General features: G+C 41.4%; 1 protein-coding gene across 1 annotated transcript in view; it reads right to left on the bottom strand.

Moving 5' to 3' along the window:
- Positions 1–12,797, bottom strand: part of SLC7A14 (solute carrier family 7, member 14) — a 118,898-nt gene extending 106,101 nt beyond the window's left edge. Inside the window, exon 1 of the mRNA XM_011948994.1 lies at positions 12,700–12,797. The gene's annotated coding sequence lies outside the window, so the exon portion shown is untranslated. The remainder of the gene's footprint in view (positions 1–12,699) is intronic.

Here is a 12,797-nt window from a genome sequence, read left to right as displayed (position 1 = left end):
CTGAAATGACACAAACAGAATTAGCACAAAATACAAGAGATGTGTCCCTTAGAGAAATAACCCAAGCACTTGAATGGTTTATTTATTATTGGTGGTTAATCAGTGGCATCTACCAGAACTCTCTAAAGGAGACCAATAAAAGATCATCACTAATGTAAGATTCAAGTGCCATGCCATCTGAGACCGTGATTCTCACAATCTGTACAGCTCATCCACAATTAAACAACTTTCTCAGAAGCAGACTAATCGTAATGGATCTTATACAAGCACATGAATAATAAGAATGATTTTGCAGGTCTATCTTCATTGCCTTAGCAGAGAATTAGGCCCAGGAGTTCAAAGATTTGGTAAGGGGCTTTGGACAAGATGCCACTGACATAAGTAAGATAGGGTTTGAGTTGAATATTATAACATGTCTAGAATAATACCCTAAGGAAGATGGCAGCTGCATAGAGACTAGATAAATCCATCTTTTACCAAAATAATTTGCCAGTTTCTTCACCACTAGGGAAACAGAGAGAACAAGACCCTTTTTTTGAAGAACACAACTATTCTAGTAATCTGAAAAGTGTTCTTAGGTGGAGTTTGAAACAATTCTCTTGTGTCTGTTGCAGTCTGAATGGCACATTTCATGAGATTGTCTGTCCAACTCCATTAATCCTGATGTTGTGCCCACAGGTTATCTTTGACCACTCATTTGGTTTTCTCACGATCCCACTATTAGGAAGGAAATAGCCTGGGCCACACTTAGAAGCATCTTCTATTGTATGTGGCTATACTGGCATCTAGCTAACAAATCCATCTCTTGGGACCTGGGGAGCATAGCCAGATTCTTCAGAGCTGGATCACTCTTGATAAAACGGATAAAATTAAGTTTCTGTACCGAATTAGCCTGATCAGCCTGTGAGACAATCGTGACCTACAAAGCCCTACCTGAGAAGCTAGCTCTGGGGTTTCTTTCCCCTGTTACTTGCTTCTCTTTTCAATATAATCTTTACTGAAATCCCATCTGGTTTTGTCTTAAAACGATTCCTGAGAAGTTACATATAAATGGAAAATTTTAGTTCAATTGATTTAAAAAAGTCTTTTACCAATGTGATCTTTGTCTATACTAATGAAATGCATCATGGTGATCAATCCAGGCAAAATACCCTGCCCCTGAAGTAGAAATGGTTTGGGAGTTGTCTTTTTTCACTTTCTTGGCCACTCCCAATCTTGCTTAAATCCATCTAATTGCCCAGTTGGCTGGTCTGTGAGATTATGAATCTAATATCCTGCCACTTACAGTAAACTCTGGGTGAGCTTTGCCTCATTTTCAAATGATAGGAGCCATGGACTCTGCCCTCTTTCTTCCTGAGCACACTGTTTTCTATGGTGATCACTACCTGAGTGGTGGCATTGATCATAAATATCTTCTAGACCAGAAAGTATGTCAAATTCTGCCCTAACCAGCCTCTTAATGTGATAGATGGACCAATACAGCATGAAGGATAACAAGTTGTGGGCATTCTAGATAAGGTCCTGGAATGAGCCTCAGAGCACATGCAATCAGTCATTTCTATCCATCCTGTGGGGTTGTTCAAGGAGTGAGGGAGCCTGAGAGTGGGAAATGCCATGTTATTTATCCTTGGGAAATAGCAGTATTAGTGTGAAGGACAAAGCACTGGACTGGGAGTCAGGGAATCTAGTCCCTGTACTGCTTTTAACTGAGCAAACCTGGGCAAGTGGCTTCACCTCTCTGGGTCTCAGTTTCTATTCTCATTAACTGAATGGATTAGCTTAGATGATTTCTATTAAATGCTCATTGAATGAAGCGTGGAGGAAAAGTGGCTAGAGAGAAAGGGAAGTAAGAAATAACTGATCTCAGAAACCTAAATATACAGAGACTAGATTAACTTGGCTATAAGGTGAAATTTAAGACCATAAGCCTGGATAAATTATTAGGAGCATGTAGATGAGGGAAAAATTCAACCATCTTACGAAGAGGGCTGAAACTCTGGGGTCTGAAATCCTATCTCTTATATGCTCTGTGTGCAGGCGTCTTCATCTTTCCGAAGCCTCCCTCACCTAGAAAATAGAGAGACTGTGATAATTTATATGCAAGCATGAACAGCATATTATTTACAGAACCACCAGAGATTAAGATGCCTTCTGTTCAGGCTGTGACTCCATAATCTCTGGCAGTTTGAAATGAGGCAGGGGAGGATGTGTGTGGCAGGCAAAGGATGTCATGCTCATGTGTTGGTGTACTGTCTGTCTGTGTTTCTGAAGAGTGCTCTCATGTAGAAGCAGCTCAGGGTCTTATCTATCACCTGCCTATAATGAAGGAACAATGGTATAGCTTCACAGTGAACAATGGAAAACTTGAGCTTCATGAATATTTAATAGTCACTTTGTGTGTTACATTAGGTTATGCTCAAATGATGGCTAAAATTCCCGAATGCAGTACAGAGGCAGGAAAAAATGCTATGAACTGAGAGGAAGGACTAGGCTCTAGCTCTTATACTGCCACAAATTTGCTAGCTGACTTTGGGCAAGTCATTCAATATCTCTGGGTTTTAACTACTTCAACTATAAAACACAGGGAAAAGAGAACACTAGGGTGATTTCTGAGATTTGTTCTAGTTGTAAGATTGGACTCCATGAGCCCTGAATTCAAATGATATTCCTAAGATACTCATAAAAATCCTGTTCAAAGGATAAGCCCCTGGCTGAATAAATACATCCACCTGTCTGTATTCAAGTTTCTTCAGTCCTTCCAATATGACCTCCCACCAGCCAGGTAAGCACATCAGCCTGCACGTGTATCATTTCTTTTCACACCTTCAGCATTTGCTTATGCTAGTCCCATTTCTGCAATAGCTTTCTCTCTCATTTATCCATCTGAAAAAATATTATATGCCATTCAAGATACTGTTCAATTATAATTTCCTCTGTGGAAGTGAATTGTTTCCTGGTGGTCTCTCCTTGGAGACTCCCTCATAATATGTTACAGCATGTGTCATGTTGCATACATAATTAATGGGGATAACATCTGTGGAACTTTCAGATTACTGGTGACTTGAGGCAGGGATTATGTCTCATATCCAGTGCCTAGCTAGGCCAATGCTTGTCATAAAACAAGTGCATATTACAATGTTTCTTCAATAAATTGCAAAGATAGTGGTTTTAGAATTATGATTTGCTGATTTTACATCCCTAAATGCCATGCTTTAGGCCAGCCTTCACATTATAGGCATACTAACCTGCTGGAATCCTTGCCCCTGCAGAGGTTGGAGGAGGCTTTTTGTGGAAGCTTCTGAGGGCTAATTTTAAAATCACTGATCTCTGACCCCATTGTTTTATTTACTGGTGAACTTACTGGAAGTCCAGTCATGCTTCTGAACTACAACTATTACAGATCTCACATGAGCATGGCAGGATTTCATCTGTGGGAGGAGATGAAAAGTAAACTCTCTCTGTCAGTATCAATTGGAGAATTAGGGATCAGGAACAGCACATTACTTTGAGCAGTATTTTTCAGTGGGGGTGTAGTGCTATTGTCATTTTGGGCAGGACATTTTTTATTCTGCAGGATTGTTCTGTCTAGTGCAGGATATTTAACATTCTAGATTCCAGTCCACTAAAAGCCAGTAGTAACACCCCTCTCTTCCAGTGTCTGTGCCAATACAAAATACCCCTTATTGAGATGACATTGTCCCAGGTTGAGGACCACTAATTTAGAAGAAACCAGTAGGCTTCTCCTATTGTAAGTGTCATTTGCTAGATTTACAAATTTAGATCCAAGCTCTTCTTAACCTTAAAGACATTGATTTAGCTGTTAACCCTGGTTCAGAATTGGGTATCAACAACTTGAGAGTAATTTCTGACTGAGAAAGACTGAAAGGATAGCAAATCCATCTCTTTCCTTTGGACACTCTATGGTTAACAAGGAGCTTCAGTGAATGCCATCTCATTGGCCCTATTTGTAATGTGAGGGGCAAGATCTATTACCCCTATTTTAGAGGTAAGGAAGTTCAGCCTTGAAGCAGTGAATGGTGCTGGCCCAAGTGTCACAGGTAGTACATTTCAAAGCTGAGTCTGGAAACCAGATCTTCTGACTCCTAGGCCATCTCACTCCCCACAGAGTAGCTAGAAAATCACAGAGGAAGAAGTAGAGTTATGCATTCTATAATTGGCCTTAGTGTTGATGGGATATGTAGCTAGTTTAACAAGCCAGAAACTAGAGCTAAAGAAGAAACATATTTGACTACTGTCAGAGCATTCTCAGCTGGTTAGATATACCATATTAAGAGCTAAATGCCCATTTGTATATTCAATACATTGAAATCCACAGTGAAATAGATGGGTACTGTGGTGTACTATATTTATGACTAATTTGTTAATATAGGATTAATGAGAAGAAAAGGATTTTTGCAACATGATTTTGAAAGCTTTAGTCTTAGCCTTGACCCAAGCCTACCTGCAGGAAATGACTCTCTGGGAGCTCTCCCTCTCTACTGTAAAAGCTGTCTGGATTGTCACACTGAGTCAAAAACCTAAAGGCAGAAGCTAGAAGACTCTACTGAACAGTGAAGATGTGGGGCTGACTTTTATAGCATTAGAAGGTGCTGGATCGATCCTGCATCAACATCCATCTATTTCTGGTAGTATGGCTGGCCACACATTCTGGGAAGAGGCAGCAGAGTGGTCCTCACCACATGCAGCTGCCTGCAGAGCACCAACATTCAATGCTGGACCATGTAAACAATTGGTCAATGACATCAATTGCAAAAGCACAAGAGCCATCTTACAGAAAGACAATGTGGATTCCCACACACAGGCCTGGAGTTCTATTCACCCTCTTGATTGCTCTTCTAGTAAAAAGTGGAGGTAAAATAGAAATTCTCCAGAGAATTGGCTGGTGTGTCCAGTGGCTATAAATGGCACACATCAGCTATCTATCTGTCAGATTTGTGGTTTTTATAGAGGCGGTATAGCATGGTAGCACAAACTTGTTACCTGTGTGAATTTGGGCAGGTAATTTAATTACTTTAGTATCCAGGTTTCTCATCTGTAAAATGGCAATGATAACATTACCAACCTTATAAGGTCATAGTAATTGTATATAAGTATTAGCTATCATTATCGTTATTGTTACCAGGTAAAGTACTAGCATGAAATTCAGAGCTTCTGATAAGTAATGATGTAAAAATAAGAATCTTGGTTTATGTTCAGTTCTTTGGGCTTAAGGAGGCAAATAATGGATTATTCAAGCTCTTGGCCCTATTTCCTTGAACCATAGAATGTTATGGCTTGCAGGATGTTGTACACTATTTAATCCAAATATCTTCTTTTGGGGATGAAGATTTAAAAGGTAAGAGGAGTTAAATCCTTGCCTAAGTGCTTGCAACATGGATGATGCTGAGGTTTTGAATCTTTTCCTCTGGCTTATAGTTCCACCCCTGAAATTTCTACCTGCTGACCGTCCTTGACCAGTAGTTCTTTCACCTGGCGGTACCAGGGGAAATAATCTGAAATCCAAACACATACTCTTTCCTACTCCCTGAATCTTTGATAAAAGATAAACCTGAATCTTTGATAAACTCATTGACTAAACAAGTTTTCATGACTAATGAAATGATGTTAAAAAATGCAAAAGAGTGCATTCTATAATTGACTGAGAGAGAGGAGACTCAAGTCATATTCCTCTGACATTAACTCAGGTGAGTGCTCCCAGGGTCAATTTCTCTCCAAAGTGAGAGAGTTCAGTTATGTGATTGTTATAAAATATTGGCATAATAATATGTTGTATAATCTCTAACAAACAGTTAAGCCTTTCCATTTGTGAAGACCCTTTTGTCATCAGAATGTTTAAACACCTGGGTGGAATTGTTTTTTATTTACTGATTATTTTTTAAAAACATGGAAAAATTTTTAAAAAATGAAGAGACAATGAGAACCTGCTTGATTGTTCGTTGTTCATCGGGTTGGAATATTTTGCCTTTGGCACATAAGAATCAGTTAATTCTAGGCATTTTTATTGACTTGCTAGAATAGAATGAGCTGTTTTTCTTTCATTTTTGTCAGTAATCACCAGTTAAAACTCTTAAAGGGAAGCCTTATTATTCCTGGAAAAGGATAATATTCTGTAAATCATCAGACTGTGATGTTCTCCTGTAATTAATATATGTGCTTTCATTCTAAGCTAAGTTTCTTCTGAATTTAGGAACAATAGCAATTGCCTGCTGCTACCGTGAAGGCCAGCCAAATACTTTCTGAAGGAAATGACAAGTATCCCTTCAAGATAAAAGTGGAAAAGAACACATAACTCTGTTTAAACTTTGAGTTTCTGAAGTTGCCTCATCACAGTGAAATGCAAGGCCCTTGGGCTGATGTATGCTTTGTTTTCTGGGTAAAGCAGCAAGACACAATTCTCAGGAGTAGTCTGTCTTGGCCATCACTATTTATGCCCTGAGAAGGGCAAGAAGGGTGGTTATTAGGGTAAAATTTGATATACTGTGTTTGCCTCATGTTTTATTTGCTAAAGGAAAATGCCATAGGGAATACTGAATTCTAGGTAGAGAGAGTCGGCTAGATGAGTGTATGGCATGAATTAAACTGGAACAATGGTCTGAATTCAACAAATATTTATTGATCATCCACGTGTTCCAAATATCCTTGACTACAGCATTTTCATGTCAATATAGGACATTCTTCAACTATGTTACTGATTAAATGGATGATTGTATGCTAGAAGGATTGGTTTCAAAGCTACATTGTCAGTTCTCTTTATCTCTTGGGATATACAGTTAGAGAAATCCTTTATGCTACAGACAGAGAAAAACTCTTTTCCGTTCCAAGGTTATGGCATTTTCCCCTTTCCAAAATCCAGGCCCTTCCAAGAGGTAAACAAGTCCAATGAAATGAACAAATCATGACATCCAGCAAAATATGTTTATTGTTAAAGCTAGCATCATCTACTAGAGGCTAGAGTTGATAACTTCGCTTATTTTTCCCTCAGTAATATAGTCCTATATGCAACAAAGGCTTGAGGACAGCATGCTTGACCAGAAACAGTGGCTAAGTGTATGTCTCAACTATTTACCTGAGAGAGCATCTTACAAGGTAGTATCTATGCCTTTGTCAACTCTTAACAAAGGTAAACTAGATCTCTGGAACTGGAGATAAAATCTCATGCCCTTGGTCATACTCAGCTTGATTCTCAGGTGCTTTGTTAATGAATGAATGAATAAATAAAGTGACTTTGTTGAGCTTTCAAGATGATAACAACCTAATAAATGCAGTGAAGAATCATCTGATGGAATAGCTTCATTTCCAGGCTTATTTTCTACAATATCTGAGCACTGTGTTAATCTTTGTGTTATAAGAGAAAAATATTTAAGTATCAAAATGGTGAGCCATTATAGAAGGTATGGCTGCATCTGAAAAGCACTTTTACTTGAAGCATAAATAGCATACACAGATCAAAGTGCAGGAGTAGATCATAGATGCCAGGTTTGGGAGTAAATGTTAGCCAGATGCATAAGGTTCTCCTAATGACCCCAATAGATTTCAACTTAGAGAAGGAATAAAGACTCGTTATTTAAGGTTAGAATCCCTAATACAAACTCAATAATTCAGTCAAGTTAATGACTTTCACTTTTATTTTGGTTTAATCAATGCATGAAATAGAATTATTCTTGTTCAATTGATCTATGAAAATGGATAGAAGCTCATTTCAATTTGTAAATAGTAAGAATATATTTAAAAAATTATCCCTCTCATCCACTCACACTGAGGAATATCCACAATCCTTGTATTTTGTTATTTCTGAAGCCCTATTACCTGATGGGATCATTACTGATGATTACTTAAAAACTATTAGTTAAAAGGTAAAAGCTGTTCCAAACAACTTAGACTTCCTAGTTACTTTTTTTAATCCTGAGAAGAAAATGTTCAGGACCAAATAAACTAAACCACAAGGAATGCACAGTATTTCAATTAATAGAATCTAACAAACCAAAAATTTCAACAACTAATTTTTTTCTTCACCGTTCCACTTTTCAGTGAAATAAATGACAACGGGGCAAAAATACAGTCATATGAGGATTAAAACCATTCAGAAATGCATTCAGCCTGAACTACCCTATTTGTACATTGTCTGTACCGTATCTGTATAAAATAATAAACCATTGCAGATTCAATCATGCTCCTTACAAAGTACTTTCATATACCTACACTTTGAGTTTCACAATAGTCCTTTGAGGTAGTTATGGCAATTCTCATCAACATCTTACCGATGGAGAAATGGAGCTCTAGGGGGCCTCATAATGTCACCAAGTAGTAAGTGGCACCTATATTACTGACTCCAAGTCTTATATTCTTTCCATGTCTACCATACTATGATTACTAAGACAAGATAAACACACACACATGTTATTACATATCCACGTAATCTATAAACTTGAATTTTGAATTGAAACTTTCAGGTTATATCTAAGTCAAAATTCAGGAAACCACCAAACCTCACTCATGGAATATTTTACTTTATAATAACATAGAATTCATATGAAGCAAACTCAAGAGGCTACCAGCTCCTTAAGTAAGATGTGCACACTCCTTCATAGCCTAATTGTCTTAGGTATCTTTGGGCTGCTGGTGATGTACTAGGCATAAGTGGCTTTTTCTGCCTTTCTTGGCAAAAGCTTCAAAGAAGAGTAGGTCCTTACTTCTTCCCAGTTCCTAGTTCTTGGTTGCTGTGAGGGTATGTTTAGTACTGTCTAAAGCAGCATTATTCAACACAACTTTCTTAAATGATAAACATTTTCTGATGTCTGCCCTGTCCAATATAGTAATCATTAGCCATATAGAGTTATTGAGCACTTGAAATATGACTAGAGTGACTGGGGGACTAAATTTTTAATTTTTAAAAGTTTAATTAAAATTTAAATATAAATAGCTACATGTGGCTAGCATACCATGTTGGACAGAGTAGTTCTAGACAGTTTAAGGTTCTGGTTCACAGGGCCCAGAGCACCTCAGCAATAGCATTCTTGACAGATCACCTAGTGGAGGTACAATAGAAGTTGTGTATTTAATTACAAATTATATCTTAATTGACTCTAGAGAAGATTTGAAGCAGAATGTTGGCATTATCAATAAGGAGGCATATGGGAATTTTAAAATAAGGAATAACAAATGGGGAGAATATGTTTGGTAAATATTAAGAGATGAGAGAGCAAAACAGTGCCATTTGAATTGAATTTGAATTTCTAAATGCTAAGTTTTGGAGCAGGATGGAACTATCAATTAAATACAAAAATCCAATTAATGAAGATGAGATTTTACTATGAGCTGGAAAGAGAAGAAAGAGGAAATGAACAGAACATCAGGTTCCAGTGTATGTTAGAGTGAACTAGAACTCTATGACCATCTATAATTGAGATACCTACTTGACAGAATTGTGATAATTCAGTAAAATGATTGATGAAGAAACTTCGCATAGTGCCTCACATATGATAAGCATTTCATAGATATTAGCACTTATAATGCTTTTTATTTATAAAAATCCTTAAGTCTTATTAGGGCCTTTTCCAAGTCCTTGTGAGAACATGGGCAGCTGCTTAGGGTAACCAATTTTGGGAAAATTATTTTTTGGGGAATAGGTCATAGAAGAGGAGATATAGACAACATAGAGCAAGTAAAGAAATGCCACACCACCATTCTTATTTCTGCATTGCTGCTGCAGAGAAAACTGTTACTGAGGAAGGTGGGTCATATGTCCCAGGTATGTCGGGTTAGACAACACTGGAATAGTAGGACCAGAGGGGAAAGAGCTGGAAGACAAAGGAACTGGAAGAAAGGTAAGGGGAATGCTTATATGTTAAGTCTTTGTATTTTTGGTATGTTCTTTAATATAGTTCACTGATGTTGACGTTTTGTCAAATATAATCAAAGAAGAAATATGGAAGAGTATTTCAGACACCAGGAAATAGTGGGAAAGGCACTGGGCCTGGAATCAGGTTAACTGGGTTGTAATTTTTCAATCATGTGACTTAGACTAATGACCGTCTTTTGGTTTCCAAGTTTTCTTTCATGTAAAACAATGGTGCTAAATGTTATTCAAAGCTATTCTAGTCCTAAAATTCAATAGTATAATTCTTAATATGAAAGTACATGTAGACTCTAGTTCTCCAGACTTCCTGCAACTCTGCTACTCTTCTAGAAAAGCCTGCTGGTTTAGTTCTCTAACTTGTTTCCATAGTATTGGAGCTGAAGTTGTGTGAAAAGTGGTATCTCAAGCGACATGCAAAAGCAGTTGGGAGGGTAGGAGTGCATGACAGTGAGTGGGTGAACCAATTAAAGAGAAAAGGGTTGGAAGAGAGTAGAGTATGTGAAAGAGAAGATCAGGCCTCCCTCCTTTGTCATTCTCCTGGTATAATCCCCAATAATAGCTATTCAGAGCCAAATACCAAAATGAAGTCATGAAAATGGCTTGGGCTTTGAGTTAAATAGATCTGAGTTTGAATCCAATCTCTGGAATCAAGTTTCCTTTTCCTTCTCTGTGTGATACTTACGGTTGGCAGCTATTGTGAAGTTTAAATGAAATATTATTACCTAGCCGACAGAGGTGTTCAGTACAAACCAGGCCTCCCAAAGTTCCCTCAATCCTTTCCCCATCTCATCTGTAATATAAAAGACTAGCTAAAGAAACAAACATACAGGACTGCTTAACGATCTTTTTTTTTTTTTTTTTTTTTTTTTTTTCGGAGTCTTGCTCTGTCGCCCGGGCTGGAGTGCAGTGGCCGGATCTCAGCTCACTGCAAGCTCCGCCTCCCGGGTTTACGCCATTCTCCTGCCTCAGCCTCCGGAGTAGCTGGGACTACAGGCGCCCACCACCTCGCCCGGCTAGTTTTTTGTATTTTTTAGTAGAGACGGGGTTTCACCGTGTTAGCCAGGATGGTCTCGATCTCCTGACCTCGTGATCCGCCCATCTCAGCCTCCCAAAGTGCTGGGATTACAGGCTTGAGCCACCGCGCCCGGCTTTAACGATCTTTATCTAAAGCATGTAAATAACATGCGGTGGGGAAAGAAGTGTTCTAAGAAGAGGAAAAAGCTATAACCATGAAGCCCCTCCTTTGTGTAGCCTAACAATTCTCTGATTCTTGAAAGCCACAAAAATGTTTATTATCAAAACAGCATCCCTAACTGCCTTTCAACACTTTACCGACAGGAAGACTCACTGCTCAGGTACAGGAAGTAGAACGAGGAAGCTCCCCAAGTTAGCAAAGCTGGATCCTGAAGTGACACCTGCTTCCTGCACTTCCACCCAGGAAAGCCGAGAACCTTTACCCAGGCGGAGTCCCGGGGAAGCAGAAAACCGGGAAAGGCAAAGCCCCTTCTTTATCTGTTTCTCTAGGTCGCTTGCTTAGAACCCTTTACATGGTTCTAACGCAGTTTCTGCTTGCAGGGAATGCGGGTCGCGGCGGTATTAGCACCCAGCCTCCGAGAACTTTCAGCACCGCGGACAGCGCCGTTTTCTGCGCTCAGTCGGGGGAGGAGAGCTACCTTACCCCGGCGCTCTCCTAGACCCTGTACCTAGGGGGAGAGGCAGGTTGTCATCCTGCGGCCCTTGGGCAACTCGAGCCAGTGACGTCCCCCGACACTCAGGCGGGGATCCCTTCGCCAGAGCCAGTTCCTTTGAGTCTCTCCTCTTAAAACCTCAAGGAAACGAGCTTCACACAGGTGGGGGAATGAGGAGTGCCAGGAACAGACGCGAGCTCCGCGGCTGCCTTCCTGCATCTCTTCCCTGCCTTTGCTTTGCTCACTCTTCAATTGCAATATAAAATACTCATTTGGGGAGCGGGCGGGGTGACACAGGAGAGAGAAGGAGGGTGGGGGTTCCTCCCCGGTGGCCACGGAGCCCTAGCCTGACCCTCTTGGATTAGAGGGGAACTGATGTGCTTTGGAGTGGGGGAAGAGAGGAGACTGAGGGGTGAAGCAGTGCAGGAGAGCTCCCCTTGCTGGGGCTGTCGGCTCTGGGCAGGGAGCTTCCCTGGACACCGCTCCCGTCACGTTCTCTTTGCCGCCCCCGGGCGAGTCACCACTCTCCGGGACAGACGCCCCTCGGGGCGCCACCGGCCTGGTCGGGGAGCTGGGCTCGGTGGGAGTCCCTTTGAGGAGTTTGCTCCCAGGCAAAAGGGCAGATGTTGTTCCCGACCTCCCTTCGGTCTGCGGCCGGAAAAGCGTCTCCGTTTCATGGGCTAGGTCAGAGGTAGAGAACGGAGCTGCCCGTGCGGGGTGCGCACCAAGGCAGGGGACAGAACGGGCCCGGCGTCTGCCGAGTCCCAGGCTGCCCGGACGCCGCTAGCGGCTCCCGTTCTGCCTCCCGCTCTGGCGGCGCCGCAGCCCCGCTGGTCCCCGCCCGGCCCGGCAGCTCCCGCGAGTCAGAGCCCAGTGCCCCCAGATCGCGGGCGGTCCCGGCCTCATTCCGGGTGAGAGCCAGAAAGAGCCTGACCCAGCTCCTCCATTCTTTCAGGGAACCCCTTCCCGGAGGGCGCCCTCGGCCTCCGCGCCATATTCTTGGTCCTCCGCTCCCGGTGACTCCGGCTCCCTGGGTCATTCCGGGAGAGGCGGCCATCCCAGTTGCAGGGGTCGCGCTGGGGCGCGGGGGTCGTGGAGGGGGACAAACTGTAGCAAAGGGGGCTGTTCACTCACCAGGGTGGGGGCTGGAGGCGACGGGCTGGCTGCCGAGGTTGGTAACTGGCCGAACGCACTTCCAGCGCGGAGCTGTCTCTCTAGCTGGGATGGGAAGT

The sequence above is a fragment of the Colobus angolensis genome, unplaced genomic scaffold (assembly GCF_000951035.1).
Source record: "Colobus angolensis palliatus isolate OR3802 unplaced genomic scaffold, Cang.pa_1.0 Scaffold289, whole genome shotgun sequence".
In the NCBI taxonomy this organism is placed as follows: domain Eukaryota; kingdom Metazoa; phylum Chordata; class Mammalia; order Primates; family Cercopithecidae; genus Colobus; species Colobus angolensis.
This window is presented reverse-complemented; position numbering and strand designations above follow the sequence as displayed.